This window comes from Chroicocephalus ridibundus, chromosome 2 (assembly GCF_963924245.1).
Source record: "Chroicocephalus ridibundus chromosome 2, bChrRid1.1, whole genome shotgun sequence".
NCBI lineage: Eukaryota > Metazoa > Chordata > Aves > Charadriiformes > Laridae > Chroicocephalus > Chroicocephalus ridibundus.
Genome location: NC_086285.1, coordinates 29392925 through 29416467, shown reverse-complemented (window position 1 = coordinate 29416467; position 23543 = coordinate 29392925).

The window sequence follows — 23543 nt, the reverse complement described above, 5'->3', positions numbered from 1 at the left end:
TTATTAACTTGAGCACAGGATTGTTGCTCATGGGCCCAGGCTGGCTGGCATGTTGTTTCCCAAGCAAGGGTATCTCTGCTCTTCACTCATCAGAATTCTTTTTCCAAGGTCTGCATGGTCATGGTGTAGATACATCCTCTGCCAATCAGTTTTTCTTTGATTTTGGATACCCGAGTGGTTGCTACCCAGGAATTCAAAAGCCAGTCAGATTTGGCAATCTGCACATCTGTGATTGACACTTTCTTACTTTAATCTTCTGCATGTAGGAATGAAACCAACTTTGAAAAGACACAGTAGGCTCTGAGTGCAGTAGACCATCTGTGTAAGCCACGAGAGCTGCCAACAACAGAGTACCCCTCCTGTGCTCTCCTTTTTAAATAGGCTCCTTGGGGAGTAGCAGCTGAGATTCACAGTGTCTCAAAGCAATCTAAGAATCAAGGAAATGGGATGCCCAATGGTGTGATGGCAAATCCCTCAGGCCTTGGTGTTAGGTAAGGTGGAGATGATGATGATGGTGACAGAAGTCTAATGAGGACAATGATGCTGTAGGCTGGGTAAGTTACATAGAATTCCTTAATTAGCGATGTCCAAAGCACATAACTAGCTTGTCTTGTCTAATCTACTTTCTGATAGTTCATATGTGGGTATTAACTTTATCCTTCTAAGACTTTGTGTCCCTAACCTTACCTAGGCTCTTGAAAATCCATGTTAACTCTAATCTTAGCTAGAAATGATTTCATGTCCATGTTTTCTACCAGCTTGGCCTTTCCTTCTCACAACAAAAATCTATGTAATATTTGCAGGCTAAACTAAAATGTCTTTCACCTCTGCCTCACTTTGTGAAGTGTAAAACTCCTCTTTTTAAACAAAACATTCTTTGGAATTTATGAATCTCTGAGCCTGAGAAAATATGTGATGCGTTTGTAACATATCAAATTTGTAGTTTTTCATTGATGGTATGTAAAACTGAGAGAAATCCAAGAGTTCTGTCAGAATTTTACTGAGACAGCAGAAAACTCAAATTTAAATTAGCAGATGTTATTCTAAGTGTATCAGAGCCAAATATAATGTTTGTATGGACCCCTGCAAAGCAAAACTGCCAAGTTTTGCATTATTTCAAGGCAATAGTTTGCTGTAAAGACAACCACTGTTAATACTTTCAGATTTCCAAAACCCATATTACCATATGTTCAAAGATATATTTATTCCCTCCAAATAGCTTTGCACTTTCAAAGCACATAGAAGCATATTTTCCGCTAAGTAATGGCAAAATTATACTGTCTCTACCAGATGAAAGAAAACACTGTATTCTAAAGGGCAGAAGAAGAAAACACAAAGGCCCAACAAAGAAGCCGATATGAACCTGTCTGTGTTTCCATGTATTTTTGTCAATGATATTCCAGATCTCAGTGTCACTGTGGTCCTGTTAGCAAAACTCCCATTTGCACCAGTAAAAACAAAACAAGGTTCCTTCTGTCAGCAAATACTACTGATTCTGAATGCAGGTATGACAGGCAATATTGTGGGTATGGACTCTTCCACTTTCCACTCTTTATTGACAGGATATGGCCTGGCATGTTGTTCAGGGGTTTTTGTCATGATTAAGATTTGCGTAAAAGCCTTTTATTTAGCGCTGTCAGCTCTAATAATGGAAATGACTGATCAGCATGTCTGACAGAAGTCTCTTCTTCGAAATTGCATTGTGCCAAAGTGTCAGGTTCAAACACTGTGACAACCCTTTCCCTTATGCACTGAATTCCAAATAAGGACTCTCCATGATTATGCAAGGTAGTCAAACTTGTATGTTTAAACAGAAGTGTTAAATTGACATGTTTTTCACATTCCAAGTACACGCACAGGAAGATACCATGATACAAATTAAGGTCCCAGACCTGGAAAGAGTTCAACAAAGGTGAACTGTCTGATTTCAATTATGTCCTCATGAATCCTCTGATCGTAATTCATTGCTTGATCAGTAGTTTAACAGACCACTATTGTAATTTTTTTGTAAATTGTAATTTTTTTCTTATGTCTGCTATTCAGTGATGACATGATGGAATGACTTTTTAGGACAACTTTGAAAGAGGAACAAGAAATGGCTTCACATGATTTTATCTGGGGTTTTTTAGGGTCTTTTTTTGTTAAACTAGTATATTGGGTGGAATAAAAGCATTTTCAGTGAAGCAAGATTAATGAAATAAAGCCACACAAAAATATTTTTTATTTTTCATCAAAGTCGATCCTGTCATATTACAAGTACCTTCCATGAACTCATCAGCTTCATCAAGTTTGGAAGCAATTTAGATTCCTCCATTGCAATGTAAGCCTTTCCAAATCTTCCTTTGTTGACTGGAAAACTATTTCTAATTTCGAGTTTAAATTTATACATTTGTATCTATTTAATTTTCTGTAAGTACTATCCTTCAGTAATATGCCTTTGCATTTATTTCCTGAATGTATTTATGAAAAATAATCATATCCATCTCAACTTTTATTTTGCTAGGCTGAACAAACCAATTCCCTTTAATCTCTTTATGTACGATAAGTCCTCCATTTCCTCTAGTTATACAAGTAGTCCTCCTTGGCTCCTGTTCCGGTCTCAGAGGATTTTGTTAGTTTGTTTTAAACACAGATTGCTTAACGCAGTATTACTGTATTCTAACTGTGCTCCTACTAATAGCCTTGTAGAGCAGCTATATGGTGCCTGGAATAACATTTCTCCCGAAAATATCTCACTTTACATACTGCAAAACTGCCACCTTTTTTCCATGGCTGATGTTTAACCATCATCTTGCTCATTTTGGTTTGTTCTTCCATCACACTACATCGATTAACTACTTTTGCTTAAAACAAAAGTTATGCTGTCCATTCCAACATACATGATCTTGTACTTGATCTGATCTGCCTCATTCTATCACTCCATCCCTTGGAGTTATACCACGTGGTAATCTTATCTTTCACCAAACTGGTAGTAAGGCTCGGATTGGTATCACCTCTACTTTGTACGTTACCAAGCTCATTAATGAAAATAATAAACAGAAGTTATTAAAAAAAAAAAAAGCACCCAAAACAAAAAACAAGTGATCAGTCCCCTTTCTTTTTTTTAGTAATAATGAATTATCATCTCTCTCTTGTCCAGCTTTTTTATTCACCATACAATAAACTCCATGCATCCCTTTATCTCCACTTCAATGATTCCTTGTGAGCATTAAATCAAATGCTTTTTCTTAAACATAGTTGTTCAAAGTTAATGAATTTACCATTTTTCAAAGAAATCAGTTATCTTAACAGGCATTAAGTTGATTTGATAGAAATTACATTCTATAAAACCATTGTACATTTTAGTTTACTTTCCATTTATACCTACATCCTTGACATAACATTCTCAGGCTGCAATGAGCAGCTATTTCCTGGACTACCTCACTACCATGCACCCTTTTTCAAAAGTAGATACTGTGGTCAGTATTTTATTTGTAGCTCTCAAAGTCCTAAATCCAGTTCCCTACTAACAAATTAACTGAAATCATTACTACTGGATTTGCAAATTCATTTTCCAATTCTTTTAGTATTTTCAAAAAGTGGTTAGATTTTAAGCAATTAGTAGTCCAAATACTCTTTTCATCACAGATTGGCAGATTTCATTAATCTGTGTGCAGTTTGATGAGTACCTACAACTATCCGTATATACAATACTATCCAGATCAAAACTGTAAATAAACTATTCATTTACTCTCTGGTTCACAGACTTTCTTTAGCCTTATATACATCCTTGGTATTTGGAATGTGTTGTATACACCGTGTCTTCTATCTTTTTTATTTATGTGGCTGAAAGATGTCTTATTTTTATTTTTATTTTTATTTACAAAATGAAGAACTCAGCTTTTAGCTATTGCCGCTCTATTCCTTAATTCCCTTAATTTCAAGAATAAGCTCCTTTGTTCATCTTTTTTTTTTTACACTACTTGTCTGTACCTTTCTTCTTAGCGCCTGTGCGAGTTGTTTATTCTTTACTCATTATTTATCCTTTGTCAGTTTATTGCCTTCTGTCTGAGATACAAACTCTAGAAAATATTTGCATTTATGTAAAATAAAGTCAAGTCAAGTAAGGTAAATTCTGAGTGTCCTCTATGTTCAAATTCTTTGCATCTTCTCCTCAGTAAATCCCATTAAAAAGTTTCTTCCATTTCTCAGGCTTTGCTCTTTCCCACACATCTACTTTTCTATAATTTACATTTTACGAAGTACTGTAGCAGCTCAGGATTGTTCATGTCCAGACTTTTTTCCATGATCAGTTCTCAGTAAGCTCCATGTCCGCATTAATGCTAAAAAACTAATTAACTAATTTCTTAAAATTTTGATCCTTGGTAATGATTTTGTAGAAGAATTTCCTACCTGTCTCCACCAAATATATGAGCCAATGACAAGAAGAAAGAACTGGAAATAACAAGATGGTAGGAAAAAAAGAAAGTGTAAAAGATTTAGAAATGTGGACAGGATACAATGAGAGAAAAAAAAAAGGAAAAAAAAAAGAATAATTCAGGATAATACAATTAGATGGGGACAAAATAACATAAAACATAAATTCTGCAGGGAGAAAGAAGCCTAGACAGTCAAGACAGGAGTGATAGTGGAAAGCAATTTAGACAGCAGTATGAAATACAGCAGCAAAAGCAAGCCAATGCAATTTCAGTCTGTCTGTGCATTGATATCATGACACAGTGCAGCACTCTATCATCTGGAAGAAGGAAAAGTAACTCAAGAATTTAAGGATGTTTCTATTGTGCACCTTATACGGGGAAAAGTGATTGTATCTCATACTACAACCACCACAGGATCTCCTTCCTAACTATATGTGGAAAATGGCTGGCTCAGACTACATTCAGTTATCTAAATGGCAACTTTGTTGAAATACTATTTTTAGATGCAAAATATGGATTCCAGGCTGGCTGCAGTATTCACAACTGGGGAAACTGAAGAAAAGTGTAGTGCCTAGGTTCAGTCCTTACTAAACTTTCTGTTTGCATTGTTAAAACACTAAAACAACTCATCAGAACTTCCCCCCCTGGGCCTCTGAATTCAGGCCAGGAAGGCATCGTCTACCTCAGACCTACAGACAGTGTAAATAATTTAGCATTAGATCAATCCATTCTATCCCTGCCATACAAAAGTCAGCCTAATTTCAGTATATTCAGATTAGTCCTCCTTCCTGTTTCCTAGGATTGCAGTGTTACCACCTTTACTGACCTTTGAAAAACAGGATTTCTCCAGTACCTCACCGCTGCTCAGCTTCCTCATCACAAGCTGCCATCTTGACTGATCAGGTAGTAAAAAGTAAGCACAGCTTCCACAGAGTTTTAAAGTATTTATTATTACGTAGCAAAAAGTTAGTCTTTTTGGTATGCACAAGGCAATGAGGTTTAACACTTTACTGATTACTAAAAAGAGCTGACGGCTCTGAACACAGAATCATTAGTATTCCCTAAGAAAGCAATGTAATGTTGTGTAACCCCAAAATCCTCCTCTCAGCCTCTCATCTCTTTTCCATCTTCCTCTGAATGACTGTCCCTCCTTGCTGACTGCAGAATCTCTCAGCAGTTCGTTAGCTGAACCGCCTAAGACAGCAAATACGGCAAACACAGAGTGACTTTGTAGCAGAGCACTAATACCATTTATCAGCTGTTTGTAAATCATTCTGTAAATACCTGCCACTGGTTTCCTCTCTCCGTTCTTTGTTTCAAGGAGACCCATGCTTGCAAGGCCATTTCAGTAGGGAAATGCCTAGAGCTCTGGTCCAAGTTACATACGCAATGTAAACATACCCCAGAGTAACAAACAGTGAGATACTGTGCTGCCCCAGACACTGCAGGGCTGAACCCTTCTCGGTAAGATTTCACTGTGTACTGTGCTAGACATGAATTTTTTTATGAAATAGACATGAAAATTTCAATTTGGCCGGCAGACTTTTATGGTAGAGATAATGTACGCAGAATGTAGGAAAAAAATATATCTAGCATCAACATACAGTTAGGATTTCATAGAATCATAGAGTCATTTAGGTTGTAAAAGACCCTTGGGATCATCGAGTCCAACCATCATTGCCACTCTACAAAGTTCTCCATTACACCATATCCCTTAACACCACATCCCTTAACACCACACCTAAACAAGTCTTAAACACATTCAGGGATGGTGACTATTCCAGTGTCTGACCACTCTTTCTGTGAGGAATTTTTTCCTCATGTCCAGCCTAAACCTACCCTGCTGCAGCTTGAACCCATTCCCTCTTGTTCTATTGCTAATTGCCTGTGAGAAGAGACCAGCACCAACCTCTCTACAATGGCCTTTCAAGTAGTTGTAGAGAGTGATGAGGTCTCCCCTCAGCCTCCTTTTCCTCAAACTAAACAGTCCCAGCTCCTTCAATCGCTCCTCATAAGATTTATTCTCCACACCCTTCACCAGCTTCGTTGCCCTCCTCTGCACTCACTCCAGCACCTCGATATCTCTCTCATATTGAGGTGCCCAGAACTGGACACAATACTCAAGGTGTGGCCTCACCAGTGCTGAGTACAGGGGGACAATCACCTCCCTCCTTCTGCTGGTCACACTATTTCTAATACAAGCCAGGACGGCATTGGCCCTCTTGGCCACCTGGGCACACTGCTGGCTCATGTTTAGCCGCTTGTCAATTAGAACCCCCAGGTCCTTTTCTGGCAGGCAGCTCTCCAGCCACACTTCCCCAAGCCTGTAGCGATGCATGGGGTTTTTGTGGCCCAAGTGCAGGACCCGGCACTTGGCCTTGTTGAAGCTCATACCGTTAGCATTGGCCCATCGCTCCAATCTATCCAAGTCGCTCTGTAGTGCCTCCCTATCTTCACGTAGATCAACACTCCCGCTTAGCTTCGTGTCATCTGCAAACTTGCTGATGATACACTGTATGTCCTTATTAAGGTCATCAATAAAGATGTTAAACAGAAATGGTCCCAACACTGAGCCCTGAGGGACACCACTTGTGACCGGCCGCCAGCTGGATTTAACTCCATTGACCACCACTCTTTGGGACCGCCCATCCAGCCAGTGCTTGATCCAGCAGATCGTATGCTCATCCAGGCCATGAGTCACCAGTTTTTCCATGAGAATTCTATGGGGGACAGTGTCAAATGCTTTCCAAAAGTCTAGGTAGACAATGTCCACAGCCTTTCCCTCATCCAATAATTGGGTCATCTTGTCATAGAAGGAGATCAGGTTCGTCAGGCAGGACCTGCCTTTTATAAACCCATGCTGACTAGGCCTGATCCCCTGCTTGTCCATTATATGACTTCTAATGGCACTCAAGATGATCTGCTCCATGACCTTCCCTGCTACCGAGGTCAGACTGACAGGCCTATAGTTTCCCAGATCCTCCTTCTGCCTTTTTTGTAGATGGGTGCTACATTTGCTACCCTCCAGTCCATTGGGACCTCCCCAGTTAGCCATGACTTCAGGTAGATATTGGAAAGTGGCTTGGCGAGCACGTCTGCCAACTCTTTCAGCACTCTTGGATGTAACCCATCCGGTCCCATAGACTTGTGTGCTTCCAAGTGGTGTGGCAGGTCACTGATCACTTCCTCTTTAATTGTGATGACCTCGTCCAGCTTCCCCTCCCTGTCTCCTAGCTCATGAGGCTGGGTGCCCAGGGAACAGCTGGTTCCACTGCTAAAGACTGAGGCAAAGTAGGCATTGAGCACCTCAGCCTTTTCCTCATCCTTTGTGACTACGTTTCCCTCTGCATCCAGTAAGGGAGGGAGATTTTCCCTAATCCTCCTTTTGTTGTTAATGAATTTATAGAAACATTTTTTGTTATCCTTAACAGCTGTAGCTAGGTTGAGTGCTAGCTGCGCTTTGGCTCTCCTAGTTTTCTCCCTGCATAGCTTCGCTATATCCTTATAGTCCTCATGAGAGACCTGCCCCCTCTTCCAAAGGTCATAGACTCTCCTTTTGTTCTTGAAGTCCAGCCAAAGGTCCCTATTTAGCCTGGCCGATCTCCTTCCCCACCTACTTGTTTTTTGGCACACAGGGACAGCCTTCTCCTGTGCCTTTAAGACTTCTCTCTTGAAGTATGTCCAGCCTTCCTGGGCTCCTATATCCTTCAGGGCAGCCTCCCAAGGGATTTTGTCCAGCAGTCTTCTGAACAGGTCAAAATTTGCCCTCCGGAAGTCTAAAGTGACACTTTTACTAGTCCCTCTCCTTGTTTCCCCAAGAATCAGAAATTCAATCATCTCATGATCACTGTGCCCTAGACGGCCACCAATCTTTACTTCCCCCGCAAGTTCTTCCCTGTTCACAAGAAGCAGGTCCAGGAGGGCCCCTTCCCTCGTCGGCTCACTTACCAGCTGTTATCTTCCACACATTCCAGGAACCTCCTGGATTGTTCCCTCTCTGCTGTGTTGTATTCCCAGCAGATATCCGGGAGGTTAAAGTCCCCCACAAGAACAACGGCAAGTGACCGCGAGATTTCCCCCAGCTGCTTATAGAAAGCTTCATCTGCCTCACTGCTTTGGTTGGGAGGTCTATAGCAGACTCCCACAGCGATATCAGCTTTATTGGCCCTTAACCTAATCCAAACACTCTCCACCCCATCCCCAGTATACTTGATTTCTGAGCTCTCATAGCATTCTCTTTTCATCAACAACTGTTGATGAAACCAAACAAACAGTTTGTGTTTCATCATTTAATGGGTTCATCTGGCCTTTCTTGAGATCTGAAGAAGGTATTTTGAGTTTGGTTTGAATCCTGGGTGAGAATGAGAATGGATCTTTTATTTTAGATAACAGGGATCATAGGGCATATCTATTTGTTATCCTTATCTGCAAATCCTAAAACAATTCCCAGGCAAATATATTTTTATTTCTGGAATGGAGGTCTTTTGTATCGGTAATCTGCCTACAAATTTAGTGTAGCTAAGGCACCATAGTTCTCTTTTCTATATCTCCATCCCCTATCATTTTTGTCACCGGCAAATTTTAGTCATTTTGCAAAATGTACTTTATTTCAATAACTATCTTCCTCCAACTATGCTCTACATGCTCACTTTCCAGATTGGTCTTGAGTGGGATCTCCTGTGAATTCTAATCACTGAAATCATATTCGTATCTACACAAATACTCTGCTTCTAAATTTATATCAAAGTCAAGCTTACTAAATTTATATCAAAGTCAAGCTTAGGCCCACCTTTTTTAAGGATTAATTTTCAACTGCTGTACTATAATCTATAGATGTTTGAGTTCACATATTACTGAAGGATTTGATAGACAGAGAGATACAAAGGTTTAGTAACTTAAATCATCATCTGACCTATACTTGGGTTTTGATTCCCACATCAACTATGTCTATAATCTTTAAAGCAAACACGGATTACAGCAAGCTTGAATGAAAATTGATATTATAGCGTATATTGTCAGTGGAACTATTTCACCAGCTCATTGGATTTTCAAGAAGTTTGACAGCATTAAAGACATCCCATGTTTGTCTTGATCTAAAGTCAACAGAATTTTTCCTTAGAAATAAATATTTATAGCCATTTGTCTAAGTGAAATCATAAACTAAGTAAGATCTTTTTATTGCCCTGTGCTTTGAATCAACTCCATTCAGTATAAAACAAGTAGTTTTCATGAAGGTGGTTGCCTTACTTTAATCTCTAGACAATGTAGTGTTTATCCTGCTAGGAAAATGAAGTATTACTAGACAAAGCAATCCTTATATTCCTTTTATTCCTGCACACTACCACGTGAATTTGGGTAGAGATTGTATTTTATCTTCTGTATCTACAAGATAGAAACAGCAAATATTTTCCTGCCTGATCATTAGGTTTGCAAAACTGAATCAATTAAGGCTTCAGCAAACTCTGAGATCTTAATATAAAGCATAGCTTCGATGGGTAAACGGAAGTGCAAGTATTTTAAGGTACATTTGCTATAGCAAGTGTGGTGAAAGAGTGATTATACTCTCCTCCTAATAATGCAGAGGCAAGAGTCAGATACTTGTACTGTTTTCACTGCCAAACATGAATGCTAAATGAATACCTAATCATTTAGAGTGGCCTGCAAGTATTAGAATTTTCCATCTCCTTCCCACTGTTGTGGAACTTGGTGTGTCTTAGCACAACCTGACTGAAGCTCTGCAGGTTAAAATGTATTGGTCTGGGTGTTCCCTTATGTACAAATATTTCAAGTCAACCCAAAGCAATTCAGTGATACAAAAACTGTACTACTCTTTTTAGGATAGGTTCTGCTACAGAAGAGGTGACATCATTGATTCTGATTAGCAGAAATGCCAGAAATAATGTGTATAGTAGGGGGTTCTGAATCCGATTCTTTGGTTCCTAGACTATTCAGCACCAAAAGAGATTATTCTGGAGAGAACATAGCGATTCACGTAAACCAGAGTCAACTGTTAGCAATGTAATAATAGGAGTAAAAAGAACATAAGTTGTTGCTTTTTAAATGTATTTATAGTAAAGGTCGTAAAGTCATTAAATTCTCCTCTGTGATTTTTTTTTTTAATTTCTAAAGGCTTAACAGTATTTGGAGATTTAAAAATAAATAAATATTAATTTCAAATCTACTTTCCTTCTCCTATAATTATTAGGTGATGATTTTTATCCACTCTTAAATCAGAGATTATATCTGTAGAAGTCACCCATGATTAAAGCTCCTTCATTTTACCATCTATTTAAGACATATTTACTGTTTTCAGGGTCTGTGTATTTTTAATATTCCAGTAGTGAAGCAACATATTACCTTAATTAAAATAAGTCACATTAATTTATGAATCTCTGATTGGAATTTGTCAAATAGTGATTAAGGTGTAATAGAAAGATGCAATCATAGCTACCAGGAATTCAGCAGTTGTCTCACAGTGAGAATCTCTTGACCTTACAACTCATTTACTCTTCAGCTTGGCCTGGTAATCTCCAGAAGGAAATGATGTGGAACACATGAGGATTCAGGTCAGAACCTTGTTAAAATCAGTGTGAAAGAGCAAAAGATTATTAGGACTCTCAATAAATTATGACTTAAAATGATTTCAAGGAAAAATTATGCTAGGATGCAAAAGGAGCAAGCATAAAAATCGTTCAATAATATGCCTTCATTCCACTGAAACCATACCAAGCCTGATGTATATTGACACTACTTAAAATGCCTACTTAGGAAAAGACTGGTTTTCTATGATATATTTTAAGTATTTCTTTTTTAAAAAACTTCTTGCTATTTGTGATAACGGATGTCAAGAGACACATACATAGTTCTATTCTGTGTATGTAGTTTTTACCTATTTGCTCCACTTCTTACACTGATAAAGTCTTGTAGTAATGATTTGCAAAAATATTTGTACAATAAACAGAGTCTGGTTTGTTTATTTACAAACAACCAAATTGTCTCTAAGAACACCATAAAACCTCTCTTTCCCGCATTCTGATACTGTGCTCTTTCGCAGTCTTCTTTACTGCATAAGAGTACCAATACCTGGAAATTTGTACACAAATCTGAGGCAGAAATATATGTCAAAAAAAGCTTTTTTTCAGTCTAAAATCATAAATTTGAATATCTGAAGAAACTATGCTCTTTGGCAGGTTGCTGTTGGGTGCCTGTTCTTTCTGTATGTTTAGCATTACTTCCCACCTGGGAGTGGTTAAATTTTGTTTAGCATCATCCTCTTTGTATTTTCCTACTGTTTAGCTTTTGCCTTGAATGCAGCCCTTACCTAAACAGTCCCGGTTTGGGGACTGGTATCGCACACAGACCCATCTCGTCTGTTTTACGGCTATTCCAAATCTCTACTCCAAAAAATCTCTTTGAAATCTCTTCCAAATCCTCAACTCCCCTCCAGGTTTCCCTCACCCTCTCTACTAGGCGAAGAAAACCTTTTCTACTTATATTTACTGTAAATTGATAATCTAGCTATGGCTCAGCAGTCTCCTCCTGTAGGTACTGACCAGTGATTGCACAGCCTCTTCAATACCAGGATCACAATCTTTCCCGAGGGACCAAAAGTCCAGTAAAAATTTCAACTGGTGATTATACTTCAGTTTGTTAATTGCATATCTTAGCCTGGCAACTTACCTATATGAAATGAGGATTTTCAGTGGCCCTTTGGCTTCATCATTTCTTAAAGACTAGAAACATGGCTGTCCTATTCGACACCAACAGAGAAGGTAATCTCCAACAGAATGTATCTCTTCTGCTCCCAAGACACTTTCTAATGGAAGGTGAAGCGTTATGAAATAGTGTGCACACTTATTTACACAAGTAAATGCAAATATAAGGGAAGTGATCCTAAGCAATCATGTCAACACCTGGAAAAATCAGTCACTTAAAAGACAAGATCTTCATAAAATGAAGCAAAAAAAATAATAACATACTTTCAAAAGGATCAGTTTGTAGATGCTATTCTTCCATGTCTAGTGACACATCAACTTGGGAAGTTGGTAAAATGCTTGCATCAATGTCTTTTGAACTTGGTGCAACCCTTAAAAATAATCTCATGACATTAAGAGATTAACAGCCATTAAGAGATTTTGCCAAATTACTTGCCGTTGTACAGGAAACCACCAGATGGCGACTAGAAATGCAGCTCTTCATCATTTCCTGAGATTGTATAATGTTCTGTTCATCTGTCTTCTGACCTAGCCTCCTGGTGGCCTCAAAGGGCAGACAACTTAAAGTCGATGAAAGGAAAGCATTTATCACCTTCTGCGGTTTACACCTGCTTGCTAGCCAAAATTGTAAAACAGCTGCAAGCGACTTAAACGTGCATAGATCTGTTCATAATGTCATACTCTGCTATGAAATTTATTCTAGAGATTCTCCTTTGCCCCCAGCCTAGCAGCACGTACAGTCTCTGAATGTTGCAAAGGGATAAATCTGCTATTTTAATCTTGAAATTCTGGGGCACCTATCAGCACAGAGTCTGGGACCAAGTTGCATTATAACAGGGAACTGGAGCCCAACTGATATGAGAGATAAAGTGCATTTGGAGCAGAAGAAAATCAAAGTAACAAAGGGAAAAAGGCTGGTGACAGAAGTGAGAAAGTTTTTCTACTACTATAATTATGTACGTATTTATTACTCTGTCTCAATCTTGCTTTAGTCACAAAACAATAGTTGTGTATCGAATGAATGAGAGTCTCCTTGTAGCTGGTGTGTCAGCTTAGCTGGTTTTATGATTTTCTTTGTGACATCTGCTTCATTAGTTTGTTTTATATGACCTGTGAAACTGCTGGGAATGTATTTTGCTGCTAAATAAGTTATGTGGACAGTAATTATAAGTGGATATTCAGTCTGCATTTGCCTTCCCGTGTACATGTTATAATCCACTTTTTCAGATATCAAAGCTAATTCTAAAATGTCCACAGTTCTTGAATCCTCTAGTTTTATTAGCTTCCACGGCTAGTGGCACTTACATTTGCTTATGTTGCAGTGAGTCCTCTGAGTCTTGCCCAAAAGAACGTGCTTGCCGTACTTGCATTGTCTACACTGAGTATTTGGAGATGCAAACAACCAGTCAGAAGACTAAATGGACCTTTATGCCTAGTCTCTTCAGTTTATATGAGAAGTAAAACATATGTATGGACCAGAGTCTTTTGATGTGTTCAGGAGCTAATCTCTCTTCTTTTACCCTGTGACACTTAGTTCCTTAGAGTGCTCTCATCTCAGAGAAAGACATTTTCTAGGAACTCAAATAGGAAGCTAAAGTATGTAAAGGAAAACTTAATTTTGTTTGACAAAATACATCCACATACTGAACTCCACTGTCTGTGTTGGTGCATAACCAGGGTGAAATACTCATGGAGGACAGAATAGTTCAAAGGATTAAGCCATTAAGAGAGATCTGGAAAAACACTTCAGCTTTATCACTTCCATGTGCCCAAGCAGACTGACAAATTTCATTATCAGTTCCATGTGGACAATTTTATATATACCATTTTTTTAAAGAAGGTACATGGAATTAGTGCATCGAGGTACCTGTAGATATTCTACCAAATCCTGCAATCATAACCGAATTCTTTTATCAATATAATCCATAAATAGATAAATGCAGTGGATTTTAAGATATCAAAGCTTCTAAGCTTCTCCATGCTATCAACTATTGCAAGTATTGGAGGAATAATAAGTAAGGTTACAAAAAATTTTACCCACAGTAATTATATAAGTATTGAATTGAATACTTCCTCTCCTTTCTTTAGTAGCAGCTCATAGCATGTAGAATCCATACTGCTATAAATTTTGAGCAAAACTGATAGTGTAGAAGTATAGAAAGGTATATTCAATGAAAATGAATGTTTTCTTCTGTCATCAGCAATTCCTGAAAGGCAAATGATCTACTTGTGATTGAATGCTCAGAATTGCTATCACTCACCATGTTCAGGAAGGTCGTAGTAAAACCGTTTCAGACATTATTTTGTATAGAATGGTATTGGCTGTATCTATTATGGATTTAGCTCTTCCCTCATCTGATTGCTAGATGAACATGAGTGCTTTTCGTTCATAAGAACATTAAAGTCATGGAATTAATATAGTGATTTACATGAAGGCTAGGATTCAACTCTCTTTATTTCATTTATCTAAACTTTTGATATCTAAGTTAAACCACTTGTTGAGACACTGTGTGGTCACTGAAAAGGCAAGTACCTCCAAATGATTCGTCCAGTTTTTGGATGGAGGAAATGTTCCATGGGGATGTGTGTTCCCTGTCACTGACTAGAGAAGATGCCAAGATTACATAGATCCTTATCTTTTAGACAGCTGAATTTCAGTGGGGTAAGCCCCATTCAAGGGGTATAACACTAGCATACAGCTTTCCTATTGCAAACTTCCAATATTTATCTTCATCTTAATATGCTGTCCAGTGCACAGTCAGTTTTTCTTTATTCCGCTCCTTTCTACAATTTCCCTCTCTTGGCTTGGCTCCCTGTGGACAGACTCCCCTGCACTACCAGCCTTGAGGAATCTTCCATTGATACTTTCCCCTTGAGGAAGAACTACCATGCATTTTGAAATAAAGCGGGCTTTGCCTTTTGTGGGTTGTGGGGTTTTTGTTTGGGGGGTGCGTCTGTTGGGTTTTGGAGTTTTTTAATCAGATATTTCCATATATTCTGAATTTATTTGTCAAGTAGGAATTGTCCCCAATTATCTCTTGGTTGAAATGACAGTGACTACTTAAAGCTCAGTGAAATAAATCAATCATCTTTCATTAATTTATTTTTTTTCAGTTCCAGCCTGATTAATTGGATATGACCAAGAATATTTATCACCTTAAGAATTTTGTTGTAAAAATAAAGTCATCAAAAATGTAAATCTAACATTGTCAAAGAGCTTGGAGAAGTTGAAGAATCACCACAAGTTGAACTGAACTTGTCATCAAGAACAGTTTGGTTTTGCAAAAGTCACCTTGTAATGAATAGGAAGGAGACTACTACTTTACCAAAGAACTAGCCTCAGCACAGTTATTGTATCAAACAGCAAATATTTAATATTAAAGAAACTAAACATGGAATAAACTGCAGGTGTAGCTTGACAAAAGATACAGTATACTCATCATAACTTTAAGTCTTGACATCTGTTTTATAATTTCAGTTATGTCATACCTCATGTAGCTGATGTGGTTATAAATTGCCATTTATATTTAACCATTATTGGTTTAATTGCCTGGTCCCTTGTATGCAGAGATCAGATTTTAAAAAAATAAAAACAATCTTCTGACCTCACATCAATTAATCATGTAAGCGTATATTCTTTACGAATCGGGCATGAGCATATTTTTTGAAAAGAGTCCATATACAACATATTAAGTGTTTACTTCATACTCACATACAATTAGAGTGCACTTTAGTTGTTGCTTTTTTTCCTTAACCTAATAGATGTACTGAGATGTGTCCGAAAATAACTAAAATCTTAAATGAGAGAAAATATTAATATTTTATCCAAAGCGTAGGAAGCAGCCCACTAGTGTATTGCGATACATCCCAGAGCAATTTGCTCCATTTGCAGACTAGCTCTCTGACAAATTTTCCAATTGAAATAAAATGTAAAAAACAAACATACAGTATTTTGAAATATAGCTGCAATGTGTTCCTATCTTCCAGCCAAATCTATTTGCCCATAACAGAGAAGACTTTTCATATTGGTTTAAATTTCAATTTGTTTTGATAAACCCAGACCATGAAGATGTGTTTCTTGATGGTGAGTGGAATTTTAGTTCTTTCATTCTTTGTTTTTCAGTCATTTTTTCAAAAAATGTTTGGAGGTGGGGCTGGCCCTGATTAATATCTAAAACTTAAGGCACAGAAAGTGTTGTCCCACACTGCAAGGTGTGCTAAACATGTACATTATCTGAGGGACCGTACTTTAATTCAAGTGCTGCCAGGAAATATCACGTTATTGCTATTAGTTCTTAGTACTCATCTAGGTACTCCAGCATGCCTTCCCCCCTCTTCCAGCCAGCTCCACCTGAGGTGTGTAGAGGTGGAGAGGACTAAGTAGTTTCCCACTCTCTTCAAGCATCCTAGAACAGCAGCAGCATGGATCTCCTCAGATCCTTAGAGTGGTAGGTCAGGTACCTTATAGCTACCATAGAAAGACAGGAGATCACAGATGAAAATGTAGTGCTTCTTACTCTTAAGACCAGTCTATCTGTCAGTGTTCTGCAAGTGTTTACTAATATGTATCTGAGTATATTCAGATGTCTTGATTTCATGTTGAGCATACTGTATTCCATAATATATGAATGTTATATTATATTACATATGAGTATGTAGCATATGTGAACATGACATATTGTATTATACATAATGTCTAATATATATTCTATAATACATGAATATTCAGAGCTTTGTCTTACCCAAAATGTTCATTTATTTGGCCCTGATGACAAAAAAATGCCTCAAGTGCAAATTTTTATTTCTAATTTCCATAGGTTACATGCAAAGAACACACCCATTACAGTTTAATTGTATTTCAGCTCTTTAACTTTAAGGTTGGTACTAGACTTTAGGTACCACAGTCTGTGATATAAGATATCATAAATGCACTAGAAATGTACTAGGACATACAAAGGAAAGAAATATGAATAGATGTATTCTCTAGGGGTCTCGTTGAAAAGCCTATTATGTGTAAGTGTTCTGCTAATTAGATTTCATTTACTATAGGTTTCATTTCATAAAGTAGAAAGAATGGGTGAAAATATTTTTTTGCATCACCTATTTCCTTCAAAACAAGGGCATATGCCAACTTATATGTCTTTAATAAATGTGCACTGTGAGTAAAAAGTAAAATAAGAAGCATTATTAATAAAGTTTGTGTGTGTTTTTCTCAGATTGTTCCCCAATAAAACCAAGGACTTATCAAAAATTCCACTTGAGCATGGCCCACTACAGGTCTATTAGCTAGTCACCCAGCTTTCAGCTGAACTACTAACTCTGAAAAACTGTTTGCTTTCTTGTTGATGTATGAGACACACAAACAGCAGTGAGAACAAACATAAACTTCCAACAACAGCCCTCTTCCCCTAACCCATAATTCTGGGGAAAAAGCCATCATCTTCCCAAATGTACAATGCTGTACAGACAAGGCAATCTGCCAAGACCTCTATTCTTTGTAATATTACATCAGATCAAAAACAATCAATTTAAAAGAAAATACCTCAATTAATGATGGAATCAAGATACTTAACCAAAATACCAATCTATTTTTAAATTAGTAACATACCCCAAAGCTGAATTTAGAGATCGGAAAAACAGGTGGAGGTGGTAAGGAAGGAAAGTATAATTTCAGTGCTGTTCCTTCTAGTCTGAATTTCCTCTGAGCAAGGCAACTGGAAAGATAGTAATTTCAAAGACACACTCTCTCCTGCTTAAATTCTTGTCTTTAAAAGAAGCAAAGTGACACCAATCACCATATATCAAATTTCAGGAGATAATAATCATTAAGAAGCACCAGTGCTTAGTATGATGTAAGCAAATATTTTAATAACTATCTCAGGTGTGCTCACCCCTAGAAAAATTAAAATAGACAAATTATTATATTAGTGTTACTAAACCAAAAGTTAATTTAAAAATATTTATGAAAAAAAAAAAAAAAGATTTTGCTTATCAAGCCTACTTGTTCATGCAGATCTTGACCATAAGGATAACTCTGAGCACAGTTTTGCACCTGCGGTTGTTCAAGATTTTTTATTGTTAATTTCCATGTTTACTTACACAATTTATAGGAGCTGTTTTTTTGAGAGAAAAGCTGCAGCCTCACATTACAGTGAGGGAAAGACACAATTACTCTCCATAAACCAAACTGTTTCCATCAGAAAGTCTTGTGTCTACATTTTCCCTGTAGTGTGGCAGGCAGTTCCTCATAAAACATCATTGTATCATCAAAGTCAAGAGGATTTCACACAATTTTCATTGAGGCCGGTTTCATTTTATGCTCTATTTACGAGCTTCATTGTACTTCCACACCAAGAATAGTTAGTCAAGATGTCCACTTGGTAAATCCGAAACATCTGGATATGACAGTGAACTTTCCAAAATCCAGACTGTACAGGGCAAGTCTACTAATGCCCACTGCTGTGTCTTCCAAATTATTTTGAGATAAGGACTTTTTCTTTTTCCTTTTTTTTTAATAGTGACAATAGTAAAGCAGCAAACAGGATGCACAGAGAGGTTATGAAATATCTGTCTTTGGACATTCTCAAAACTTGGCAGTACAGGTTATCCCTGCTTTCTGCAGAGTTCACTAAGTCACAATCCTCTGCACGTCACTAAGTGGATTGTCCAACCTAGATCTCTCTATGATTCAACAGAAAGCACAGGAGATTGAGTAGTCTCTGTTACTTCTCCCACTGTTAAAATGGCAGCTGAGCGTTGGCCCGGACACTCAGCTCCAGAGAGACTGTGGGAGGCTATACTGTCTTGTCTTTCCATCAGACAACACCACAGACTTCTCAGGCCCTCATTTCCTTGTTCATTCACTCTCAGAACTTCCAATTTCTCAGATCTCGGAGCATTATCCTTTCTTACCTGTTCTCACCTTCTGTTTTCCTCCTCCATTGCCCCTTTCCCTCTTCTGTGTTGGCCTATGGATTCACCAAAAGAGCAACGCATAGCAACCTGATACAGTCTTCTACCTCGACATTACATTAAAGGAAACAACAAAAAGGTACATTGCCAAGGCAGTAATAATCTTCTGTGCTATTATTCATCTCCCCTGCTCAATAGGCTGCCCAAAGTATGGCATCTCACCTTTCACCTCAAAGGTAAGTTGAGAGATCTAGAGAAGACAGCTAACAAATCTCCATGTTTGCAACTACCCATTGTCTGTGAACATCAAAGTGGGAGGAAGTGCCTATCTTCCCACCAAAGTGGGAAGAACTGCCCTTTGAAGTGCCTATTTCTGTGTCTGGTAGTTCAGGGACACCCTAGAAGCAAATGAGGGAACACTTTGACTTCCTTGGCATGTAACGTACTGAGTTTGCATATTTCTTCCATAGGGTCATTGCTGCTCCAAAACACAAAGTCAGAATACACTTAAGTCTTTAGATATTCTTTGCTATTCCTATCCCGCTATACAATCATTCACTTTGAGCAGAAAATGAACAGGACAATGCAATGTGAGAATTTTTGAAAGAAATATATTCTAAATGACACAAGCTCCAATTACAACTCCCACTCAATATAAGCTTAAACTCCCACTGATTTCAGTAGGAGTTTTGATTAAGTACTTAATTGGCCCAGTGTCAGTAAACTCACAAATACAATAAGATTAACAAGAAGCAGCAAACTGGCAGAGAAATGACTGGTAGTATGCTCAGTTCCAAAATGTCAGTTCTGAAATATCTGTGCTTCCCAGCCCTGAAAAATATCGATGCAGGCTTGACTTCTGGTTTGAGTCCTAGTTCAAGCTGAAGCAAAGGCTGAACTGAGGTGTATATGTAAACAAATATTTGGAAAAGAAGAAATAACAATAATGAATAAGAACAATAACAAAAAAGGTTCTTTCCATCCAGTAATTCGAGGACCTTTCCCAAACAAGACTTTACTGAAGAGTTGCATTACTGAAAAGACAAACCCATGAGGCGTGTGAGGAAAATAGAAGAGAAATTTATTAGGATTTAGACACAAAGTATGCTGCAATCCATTCAAAAGACACCACTGAAAAAAATTCTCTCTGATATAAATATGTTAACTGGGCTGTGTAAAACTTAAGAGATTTTAGCTCTTCTGTCTAATGACAGATGAATCAAAAAATAGTCTGATTTTGGCAACAATGTGCTATTTGATATTAGTCCAAAGAACCCCTTTCCAGGGTGTCTTAGCTATAGCCTTGAGACAGAACTGGCTTTGCACTTCCTCTTTCAGCAATCAAGGAGGCGAAAACGTCACTAAAGTAGAGTGATAAGGTGTTCCTAAAAGTCTGACTTCAAACAAGACTATGAGGTTCCTGAAGGCGGATGAGGTTGTGGGAATGTCTTTGTGATAATACGTGGTGTTCAGGAGCTGGGTGTAAGACTTTGCACTTAACGGAGGGGTCACACCAAGTGACCCGAGCCAGCTAGGAGGAGCACTCTGTCTTCTACCCAATGCTGCTCTGCGGTGCAACATGGGTCTGTGGTATGTGAGTGAACATGTAAGCAAAAAGACTTAAAAGACTGGAATTTAGCTACACAGATCTTTTAAGAGCAACTGAGAAAATTTTACATGATGAAGCTAAGACCTAGGAGGAGGTGAATGCTTAGACGTTGATGAGTTCTTTATTATATGCACTTCTTGTGTCTGGGGGACTGCAGCTCAATTGATGTATCCTCCTGAAATACCTGTAAGGTAAGGGTAAGGTAAGGGTATTTATAAGGTATATATATATATATACACATATATATATATACATATATATATATATATATATATAAAAGAAGCATTATTGTCCCCATTTCTGAGCAGGGAATTGAAGCACCAGAGATTAAGTGAATTGCCCAAAGTGATATAGGTAGTAAGGAATAAATCCTAGTCTTCTGACAACAACTCAGTGCTTTAGTAATCCTCTCAGTTACAGTTGCTATAAGAAAACAAGTCTGATCCCTTGTAAATATTACCTAGACCTTCAGATGTGTAATCCTGCTTGAATGCGTAATGTCTGCTTCATTGGCTGGAGACTTGAAAGCCAGCTAACCATACGCAGGCATCATTCTAGCACTTTAACATTGCCCACGACCATACTAGATAGTACTGACATTCTGCTACTGCTGCTCTGTATGGCCACAGTAATGTCATGTCAGAATCTGCAGGGTTGTAAAGGTATAGATTCTTCTTCCATCAAAACATTAAACAATGATTTTGAAATTTCATGCATGTACAAAAGATTATATTTGTACATATATCAAACCTAGTACTTAGTTTTTTTAAATATGATGAAATAACTACTTATTACATCTTAAAATATTGTCTTCATGAGCCAATGGTGAAGGCCTGCATGTTGGTCTGAAGTTCTAGCAGGTCATAGATAAGACAATGAAAAGCAAAAAATATTCAGTTTCACATAACTGAAATGTGTCTATTAGTATTACCATTTTCAGGGGACTGGTTAGTTATTCCTAAAATATGCTAATGTGAAATTCTGGTATTCAAGTTTGAGGTACATAAATGATTAAGCAGAGAATGCCCAAAATTTACTCAGATTTTGACAGCAGAGACCACAAAAATACTAATATAGATAAAATCAACAGAAGTAGAATTTTTAAATCATACTGAGAAAAGAAATACCAACTAGATAAAATTCAGCTAAAACAAATGGGTATATTCACACATTTTGAAAGTCGTGACAAACGGGCAAAATGTCACAAACATGAAAAGATTTTAGTCTTCTTGATTTTAATGTTTATAAATGGTATTCAATGGTAATGTTAATTATTTGGTCTCTAAGCTTTGCTAAATGGTTCAAATTTAACCAACTAGAATAGATCTCCAGTGGTTCAGAAAGGTTATCTGTACAGTACACTGTGACAGGATATTTCACCACGTTAAATATTTTCATTGCAATTCCCAAAAGCTTCTGCTGTTTCTTTATTGCTGCTTTATCCTCTCTCTGATTTACTCTAGAACTCTTTCCCAGCCTTAGGCAGGTTGTACAGCTCCTGTTTTGTCTCCCAGCACAGGATGGGGAACATCAAGCATCTTTTCATGTCCTTCCTCCAAAACTTATTAATTCAGATCAAATATCGGAAAGTCACACAGCATAAAAGCTGTTCTCCTGATCAATACGGGTTGCAAGGGTCTAGATGTTTTTGATTCTGTACTGGGTTTTCTGCTGTTAGACTCAACCTCAACATCCATTCTGTCCAGAGCTCAGCACCACCACTGAAAACTGAGCCTTTCATGTGTCCTTCTTACCAGTGTTCCATCCTCACACCTTGCCATGAAAGTCAGATAACTGAACAAAAGTGCCTGGCGCCAGCTTCTCCAGGCTGTCCCCACCACCACCTCATTACAGGCAGAAACCAATAAACTTTAAAGATTCAGCTGTAGTTTTCTCTCCTCCAAAGGCTTCTGTCGCCTTGCCCAGGACTGCTCATATAGAATGAAAACTGATCAGACATATGAAAAAGGGAAACCAGGAGTAAAACTGGGAGACGGTAAACCAAGGCAAAATTAAGGCTAAAATAAACAGTAAAAATAGTGCTCTTTTAATGCCATGTACCAACAAAGACTAACTTGAAAAACACAAAAGCTATCTTTATCTATAGATGCCTAAAGATTGAAATTCAATAGCAATTGAAACTTACCTGAAGTCTGTCTAGAAACTTTTCTTTGTAGTTCATTTCTCCAGCAGTGACACTGAGGGGTTTAATGTCTACCCTTCCTTACATACTGCTTAAGAACCCCCTTTGAGCTTTTCTTATCAAACCAAACCTTTGCAATAATTGAAATCTTTACCCAGGACCATGCTACAGCAGAGAACCTAAGTGCTAGAAATATCTTGAAGGGAAGAAGAGCAAAGGGAATGGCAGCATACAAGGATGCAGTGATGTAACATGCAGATCATCAGCATCAGCAGCAATGGTATGTTAGCCATCCTCATTGAAAGCCTCACTAAGATATCCCCGGTCTGAAATTAAGATGTTAAATGCTGTCCTTTACAGGTCAATATAATATGCAAAGTAAGAAAGGATTCATTTTTGTGATACAGAAAATTCCAAAGAATCACAGCACTTCATGTAACAAGGTATTTTAATGGTCAAATAATTTTTTATCAGGTCCCACTGACCTGAGAAAGGCAAAGCAAACATGCTGAGTGAAAGCAGGTGTCCAGGCGATGGTAAAACTGAGAGAGAATGACAGAAAGAAAATCTTTCCAGCTTTCAGTGCAGCAGCTGCAACTCTGCATTTGGCCTAATCCGCTCAGCAGCGTTTCCCTGAGCATGATGACCACGAAAGGTCCAAGGCCTGTTCATAGGAGACCAGCACTGTCATGGTTTAGGCTGGGCTGGCCACTAAATGAATGACAGACGCTCCCTTTAACCTCTCT